This window comes from Rosa chinensis, unplaced genomic scaffold (genome assembly GCF_002994745.2).
Source record: "Rosa chinensis cultivar Old Blush unplaced genomic scaffold, RchiOBHm-V2 RchiOBHmChr0c23, whole genome shotgun sequence".
NCBI classification, from domain to species: Eukaryota; Viridiplantae; Streptophyta; class Magnoliopsida; order Rosales; family Rosaceae; genus Rosa; species Rosa chinensis.
In genome coordinates, this window is record NW_020126836.1 from 104,632 (window position 1) to 113,854 (window position 9,223).

The 9,223-nt window shown below is 39.9% G+C and overlaps 1 long non-coding RNA gene across 4 annotated transcripts; it reads right to left on the reverse strand.

Annotated features, from left to right (window-relative positions):
• Positions 1–6,926: 6,926 nt before the first annotated feature.
• On the reverse strand, positions 6,927–9,178 carry LOC112181312. 4 transcript variants are annotated; one of them, XR_002928770.2, is made up of 5 exons: positions 8,686–9,178; positions 7,769–7,823; positions 7,563–7,679; positions 7,263–7,362; positions 6,927–7,135 (listed from the first exon to the last, which is right to left on the reverse strand). It is a non-coding gene; the product is annotated as an uncharacterized LOC112181312 (long non-coding RNA). The 4 variants fall into 4 exon arrangements; XR_005804297.1 differs by lacking the exon at positions 8,686–9,178 and having other exon boundaries at positions 6,927–7,132; positions 7,769–8,377; XR_005804296.1 differs by lacking the exon at positions 8,686–9,178 and having other exon boundaries at positions 6,927–7,132; positions 7,259–7,362; positions 7,769–8,377.
• Positions 9,179–9,223: the final 45 nt, after the last annotated feature.

Below are 9,223 nucleotides of genomic sequence, written 5' to 3' on the forward strand. Positions count from 1 at the left end.
ATTGGAATGGGTGCTTGCAAATGATTAGAAATGGGTCCTGGGCATGGATCTTGACCAGATTGAGATGGGAGGAAAGAAAACTCTTAATTAATGTTCATTATCATTTTCAACTAATATAAAACAAATTTAGTCCAATTATATTATTTTCATAATATCATAATGCAAAAATTAAGATTTTCAAGTATTTTTTCTTTGTTTGGTTTTACTTCTAGACATTTTTTGGCCAAAAAAAAAAGAATAGAAAGAAATACTTCATAAAAAATAGAAATTTTTTTAAGGACATCTGATTTATGTGTCTGGCCCAAACTCTAGTTGTTTCTATGTAAGAAACAGGGTTGTCATGAGAGCTTCCACATCCGATATCTGTACCTGCCAACCATGAACAGAGGTCAGAGGGAAAACCGGGCAAGCCGGTCTTCGATCCTCCAATGCCTAAGTCAGATACATGTAAGAATGTAGACTAGGTAGGAGTAAATGGAGAGCAGTGGCTTACCTTGAATGAGTGGAGAGACATGTATTTATAGTGTGAGGATGGGCTTGTCACCCTTTTGTTTCCAATGTGGGACTTGGTGTGGCCTACCCAATACCTCAAGTGTATGGTACCGGCATCATGTCTGGGCGTTATCGGCATCATTTTAGTAGTTAGCGAGTCTTGTGCTTCCGATATTTGTGCCTAGGCGGTATATATACAAACACTAGTGACTTGTCCAAGTTGTAATAGGAATAGTCTTACAGATATCTTCCGACATATACTAATTATTGTACGATTTAGTTTCCTTGTAAGACTCATATTATCTTCTTGTAATCCTCCATATAAAGAGGCCATTATTATTAATGAAAACATAGATTATTCTCTCCCAAGTCTCTCTGTTGTTCTGTATGTACTTCTGATTTCCTAAAACACGTTATCAGCACGAAGCCCTAATTCTGAAACCCTAAAATCGTAACCTTCAAACCCTAACTTCCCTCTCCGTACATCTTGAAGCCCTTGACCCCAGGAGTCTAGAACCGGTGGCGGAACCACCAGAACCTACCAATGAAAGTTCTGGATCTACCTGTTAGTCTTGCTCGCCTCTGCTAGCCTCGCCTGCATAGAGCCCCCATGCGTCAACCCCATCAGCTAGCCTCGCTAGCGCTTTCTAGATAGCCTTGCTTCACCTCGACAGCAACCTGCCCTAGCGCCCCCTCGCACACACACGTTAGCTTCACTTTGCCTCGACAGCGCAGCGTCCTCGCACGCTAGCCTTGGCCAGCCTCGCCAGCGCAACCCGTTAGCCTTGCTAGCACAATTGTTGCGCAGCCCCCGCTAACACCAGCGCACAAGCACACACAGCAGCCCCTGCCTTCTGTTAGCCTCGCTATCAGCAACCTCCAGCCAAGTTCCGGCCAGCAATCAGCCACCGGCGACCTCCGGCCACTTTTTCTAGCCATTTTTCGGTGACTTTTCCAGTGACCTTATTTCGAGGTAAATTTTTATAAAAGTTGCCGCTTTCAAGTAATTTCTTTTCTCGGGGACTTGCAACCTCTCCTCTTCTACCCTCCACTTCTTCTTTTGTGGGGAGACGTAAACCGAAATATGGGGGTTCGTGCTATCTCCACGCTTGGAGCTTGTTGAGATCTTCAAACTTAGAGTTTGTAGAGAATTTATGATCGACCACTTACATCATTGTTTCGATCTAATCTAATACCTCTTGAAATCGAATTTCTTGGGAGTGACTACACTCATAAATTTTTGTTGTTCTCGTGGTAGCCTTTTTCGCTCCGAAACTAACCCATTTTTTTGTACATTTTCGGGATGCGTAACCTGAACAAACTGGACTTTGCTCCATTGGGGACAAATGACTTTAGATATCACAAGTGGGTTCGTGATGTCCGCCAGCATCTCAAGGCCCAAGGAATCTTGGAAACGATTCTTGAGCCTAGTTAGGACGTGTTAACTGTTGAGAATGCTCAAGCTTTGGAAGCAAATAGAGCAGCCTTGGAGGCAAATAAGGGAAAAGCTGTCATCCTAATGACTCACCATATGGATGATTTGCTCCAGTACGAGTATCTGAATGAAGATTACCCCAGAAGGCTGTGGGTCTCACTCAAAGAATTAGGCAACGTCTGTGACACCCTGCTTCCTGACCTAGATGTGAGATAGCATAATCTCCGCTTTCTGTGATTTCAAGTCAGTTCTTGAATATGACTCGGAAGCACTTCACATCAAATCCTTAATGGAATTCTGTGGAAAAGATATCACAGATGCGATGATGATCTAGAGGACTCTCTCTACCTTCCCCGTCTCTACATTGATGATCGCTAAGAACAATTGATTAATATTATTGCAGGACGGATCACAAGGTTTCATGAGCTAATTGGAGTATGAATGTCTCTAAAAAGCATGACAACATCCTTGTGAAGAACTATAATTCGAGACTCGTGCGAACCAAGAATATTCCGGGGTCTAATTGTAGTCGCGCCCCAAATGGAGGGCTCCAAGAGCAAAATCCTAATCCTAAGGATACTTATGAACGTTCTGGTCTATATAATGGCCTTACTTGGGAAGGTAACCGCCAAAATAGGCGGACACGGAACCGAAGAGGTCAACGAGGAAAGAGAGAGGGAGGCAACGCCTCCTGCCATGTTGGTGGCGCCACCAATACTAAGTGTCATCCTAATGGGTTTAAAAGCGCCTCAATCAAGCAGAGATGTATGTTCTCGATGTGGAGCATCCGGTCATTGGTCACACATTTGTAGAGCTCATGAGAGTATTGTCACCCCTACAAAGAGTATTGTGAAGCAAGAAAAACTCACTATGGGGAACAAGAGGATCAAGAAGGTGATCTCGAGTTAAGGGTTGAAGACTTCAAATATGGCTAGAATCAATAGATCACCGATTTTGTTCAAGTCTTTATTTTTCCAAGAGATGTAATATGGCAATTGCCACAATATTATTAGTGGATGCCATCGGTTAAGTTTTCCTTCAACTAGGCTCATCCAAAATGAATATAATGTCTAGGAAGGTTTTGAGATAAGTGGTACTTAAGCAAGCTTTGCTCCACCGACATCTCTCTACTCACCTGGTCATATTTATTTTGAAGTTACTGAAAAAGTTAAATGACTACCTTTGTTTTGCATTAAGCTAATTTCGGATTAGATTTTCTTTTGTTCAAAGAAACAATGATGTATACCGTTGGCTTATGAATAAAATTTTGAGTACTTTTCATTTTGACTCCATGTCAATTATGAGCTTTTGAGGAATGAATCCTAAAGAACTTCAATGTCTTCCGGATAGTGCGACTACGCATACCATTCACCGCCATAGGCAATCATTCTTAGAGATGTTGCCTACACATTTCTCTGTGACTACGATGGCTGGGCCATCAAGTTTAGTTCAAGGACATGGAATAGCTCAAATTCCTCTTGCCACCTTGATTATTGTCACAGAAAATCTCTACACTCTTAAAGAAAATCGAACCCTATTGAGCTATTCGAGTCAAGGATTCCATGCAAAAATGCATGTAGAGAACTGAAAAGAGTTCCTTTGCATGTAGAGAACGGAATGGAGTTCCTTTGCGCATCTTAGAGAAACTTATGTCTCTCTCTAATGGACTTTATGTCACCACTATTTGAGCCATTAAATCCAATAGAGTTATGAGAGAATATCTCTTGGATTTAGACACATATTGACTTTTTCATGATAGGATAGGTCATCCTATTCATGATATGATGATCTGTCTACTAAAGACTTCACACGGACATCCATTCTTTCCAGTGACATGAAGCAAGAATCAAAGGTTGATTCTTGGACTAAGTTTGACTACCACATCTGCCTCTAGCGCTGCTGCCATCCACTGCAGGCCTAGGACCACCGTAGTCCCCTCTAATGATGCCATGGTTGGCGTCTCCCACGGCCATGATGCCATGGATGGTGTCTATCATGGTGATGGCGCTCTAGGTGATGTTGCAATCACCAACTTTGCTTCAAAATAGCATTTCAGACGCTCAAGCCAAACCAAAATCCTTATTGGTTACTTCTAAGGCCTCTTTCTCGTTCTACAAAGCCTATTCCTTACGGAAATTAGGATTGAGATCGTCCATCACAAAGGATACGAAAATACTCATTCTGTTCTTACATAGAATCCGAGGGGATTCTGTGGACTGATTCAACCTACTTGCGGACGTTTAAATATTTCATGATGTTGGTTGACCCGCAAACACACTAGTCACGTGTTGTGCAATTGCCTACTTCTAATGTTGCTTATATTCCATCCTAGCACAGATTATATGGTGACGGGTTCACTCCCGGATAATCTCATTCAGTCAATTAGACTTGACAATGCTAAAGAGTTTACATCGAAAACTTTCAATGATTATTGCATTGGGACTGATGTTGGACATCATATTCCCATGTACACACCCAAATGGTCTCACAGAAACGCTGTGATGGTAGCCCAGACATTGGTAAAGAGCACCAATCACTCTAAATCCGCTTGGGGTGATGCAATATCGCATGCAGCTATGCTAATTTGTCTACGACCCACCGCCACTAAATCTATCTCTGCGTTATAGCTAGTGACTGGGTATAAGTATCTTGTAATTATGTATATTTGAGTCCACCATTTATGTACCTATTGCGCTGCCACATCGCACCATGGTAGGTCCTCATAGACGAATGGGCATATATGTTGGATATGATGCTCCAACATTTGTCCGCCACTTAACACCCTTGCTAGACTATCTCTTTACCGCATGTCTTGCGGATTGTCACTTTGATGAGACAGTCTTCCTGTAGTTAGGGGGAGATAATAACACTAATATTCAGCAGGAATGACATAAATTATTGTGGTCTATCCTCATTATGTCCCATCTCGATCCCCACTAAAGTGACAAGATCACACATATCTACTGCAAACATGCCTGCAAGGATGGACGTCCCTACGAGAGGACGTAACGCCACCCTACATGAAGGTAGGCATGACACCAACGCCATAGAGAGTGGCACTCTAGTGTCACAGGTCATGGCCCCAGCTAGGATGCGTGGGAGGCCCATTAGTTTGAAGGATATTTTGGGACAATTCATTTCTTTAATCATCGACACTCAAAATCCATCTCATGAGAATGTTTCGGATTATGGTTATTGTTTGGGGGACGCCTCAATATCAGAACTTATTCCTGAGAATATAGAGCTCTCTGAAAATTACACTAGTGTACATGAGACGTGGGATAGACACTCCATCATGATTTATGATGTATTCGCGCATGAGTTTATTGAGTCTGATGATATCGAACCATGCTCCGTTGATGAATAAATGCCAACGTAGAGAAAATTGGCTTAAATAGAAAGATGTAATCCAGGCTAAGTTGGATTCTCTAATGAATAGGAAGGTTTTTCGAGCCAGTGATGCAAGCATCTCCTAACATAAAACTTGTTGTCTAATGGGTCTTCGTTAGAAAGCGTGATGAGAAAAAGAGATGGTAATCTTGCCTTATGGCGCAAGGCTTCTCACAAAACGCCCTAGAATCGACTATGAGGAGACATATTCTCTCGTAATGGATGTCATTGCACTCCACTACTTTGTCAGTTTGGTAGTTTCTGAATAACTGAACGTGCATCTTACGAATGTGGTCACTATGTATCTCTATGGGGATCTAGATATAGAATAAATGTGAAGGTTCCTGGTGGACTTCATTTACCTAAGTCAAGTGGCTCTAGACCACGGAGCGCGTTTGCAAAGAGATTGAAACGCTCAATAAAGTGACTACTTGATTGGGAAGGGATATGCTCGCGCGTTTCCATCACAAGTTTCGGATTCTATCGCGGTTCATGTTGGCGACATGATCTTCATTGGAAGCCCTTAAGGAGTTAAGAAAAACTGCTGAACACTTGAAATCCGATTTTGAGATGAAGGATCTTGGGAGAACACGATTTTCCCTCGGTTTGAAACTTGAGCACCGTGTTGATAGATGCTTAAACATTTTGACTAGGTCAAGCCTTCAAGCACGCCTATGATTGTCCGTACTCTTGTTCCTAAAAAAAATATCCTCTTCGTTTGAAGGATGATGACGAAGATGTGCTAGAGGCAGAAGTGCCCTACTTGAGTGGAATAGGCATATTATTGTACTTAATTTAATGCACAAGATGGGACATCCCATTTGCAGTGAACTTGTTAGTTAAGTATAGCTTTGCTCCAATGCGATGCCATTGGATTGGTGTAACAAATATCGTTCTATACTTGAGATGTATGATTGATATGTGCATGCTCTATCCAACTATCCCTACAGAGAGATAATGGATTCAGACCTATCACACACCAAGAACGCCGCCAACATTGGCCTGCATCCTCTATCCATATCCCAAAACGATAATAGTGTTTTGGAAGGTTTTATTAATACTGGGTACCTCTCTGGCCCACATAAAGGTCATTCCCAAACTGGTTATGTGTTTACCATGGATAAGACCGCGATATCTTAGAGGTCTACAAAACAGACCCTAGTCGCTATATGTTCCAACCATGTAGAAATTATTGCTCTTCACGAAGTAGTTTAGATCCATAATTACTCATGTTCGAAGTAATTGTGATTTGAAGTCTACCACCACTACTACACAGAATACTTTTAATGCCATGAAAAAGATTCAATGACGTTTTTCAAACGCCATAACGAACGTCGTCTCTACTGGTGCCATCTTTTCCAAACCACTTCGATGACGTTTGATAAACGTCATTAAAAATCTTTAATGACGTTTGAAAAACGCCATAGAAAGTGTTTCAATGACGTTTTCTAGACGTCATGGAAAGATTCTTCCATGACATTTTCGAAATGTCATAGAAGAAGATTAACGGCATTTGTGAAACGTCATTGAAGGATCTTTCATGACGTTTTCCAAACGCCATTAAATTTATTTCATATTTAAAAAAAAAAAATTTTGATTTCTGGTTAAATTCAGAAATCAATTATCTTTTTATTTACACATATCACAATGGAGACATAATACTGCTAGTTTCATTAAGAAATCATCACAATTGTTTCATCATTTAGTTCCACTACATCATAAGAGTACCCAAAAGGAAGACCAAAAGTTGATAAACTAGGCTGACCCGCTCCACTCCACTGGTCTCCAACTTGCAGTTGTTCCATACTTTTGCATCTACTTTAAGATAGAAATAGGAAAGAAAAAAAAAATAGTAATCAGAACTCAACATATAAGACTGTCTTCACTTTGTGGTAATTTTACTCATACAACCTACTTCCACAGTAACTTTACTCATAAAACATACCATGTTCAACCTTCTTTGTGGAGGCTTGTTACTCTGGTGTATCAGGGGCAGCTTTCTTCAGCAATGGCAACAATAGTTCAATCATGGCGCACATATGTGCCTACCACATTCAAAGAAAATTTCAACTTAAATCTGACATTTGAAAAGTTATATTTTAGTAAAAACCAATGCATCATTTGAATTCACATAGGGCAAATCAATATTTTAATAAATACGAGACTGCATATATAACTTGGAAATATGGTATACAATGTTATTGTCATTCTAACTTCATTGTGATCAACAGTAAAGATGTTCTACCTCAGTTTGACCCAAACCAACTTAAGCTCTTGCTATGCTTTCACTTGCAAAATCTTTGGGCTTTTCTCTCATTGCAGCATACATAGTTATCATTCTCTTGCACTGACTTTAAAGTAACTGCAGCAAGCAACAAAACTAGAATAAAGAGCAGAAATAAACCACAAGGGAAAAAAGAATAAGCCATATCTTTGTGATATTAGACTTACATATCGATGTGAATAGCATTCTTCTAGACCCATGGTTGTTGTTTTCTCTACAAACCTGCTTAAGTGTTAACAAGAAATCCAGATAAGAATGTTAATATTCAGTCTATTTTAATATACTAAAATTCAAGGACTGACAAAGGTGTGAAGGCCTGTCAAACAGATTGTTTCGTAACAAGGTTGCTGCAAATTTGAGAAAATTTCAGAAGACTGGTAGCAAGAAAGAAAAATTCACCAACAACTACTCTTCAGTTATTTCATGCAAAACTCTCCAGATTTGAAGAAGACATGTAAAGCTATTATTTTGCAAAATTTCAGGTCATTCGCAGTTCAAATGAGTGGTCAAACAAGAATCCAAAGTAGCAGAAAATACTGATTTCTGCAGAAATTCTGAAACAGTGCAGTAATTTCAAAATGGCATAAGTATTTCATTTTAACTCCGTTTTTCATGAAACCAAGCTCAAAATGATCATTGAAGAGTCTATTTTAAGCTAGCAAAAACTGAGAGTAAAACAAGAAGTATAGGGTTTTCGAAAATCATGGAATAGCCCACTGGTTCAGCTTGGGTGCTGTCTTTGAGGCATAACTTCAAACACATGGTGTGCAATAATTGAACTTGATCCTTCCCAGTCCTAATCATCCTAATGGAGTCACTGGACAAAATTATCTTAAAATATGGTATACCCAAAACCAATTATACTCCAAATCAAAACCTCTACAACCTGAAAATTGTCTGAACCTGGAACCCATCGAAATCCTTAATAGAATCACAGTTCGAAAATACCAAACGAGATATCAAATAGACACAATCACATAGGGATTTTCAATGTGAAGAAAATGTGAGAAATCTTCAATCAAATAGATCCAATCACAGAAAATACTCAATAGGAATAAAACCCAAGAGATATTTCAGATTTAACCTGTGAAATTTTGACAGAGAGCTAGTCAGCCTCTTCTTCTTCTTCTGCTTGATGCAAGAGAACAGTGACTTGATATGGGGATCGGCCTCGCCGTAACATCTTCAGGAAGCAAGAGACGATGGATTGAGACCGAGGATGAAACTCGAGTTGTTTCTGCTTCTTGCTCCAGATCGAGAAGAAAAGGGTCAAGGGAGGGAGGGACGGAGAGAGAACAGAGAAGAAAATTAAAGTTGATTGGAATGTGTGAAGAAGAAAATAGGCTGGGTGCGGGCGGGCAATTTAAAAAAAAATCAAGTTTTTTCAAGTATGACGTTTACAAACGTCATGGATAAACGTCATGTTGTTTAAAAAATTTTATGACGTTTCGAAAGTGTCACAAATCTTTTACTATCAAATTATTCATGACGTTTCAGTCTGAAAACGTCATTAAAATGTTTTTTGATGACGTTTTTGTCAAAATGTCATAAAAAAACTGTCATTAAAGGCTATCTTTGTAGTAGTGCACATATGAGCCTACGAACATTTATTAGGGTAATGC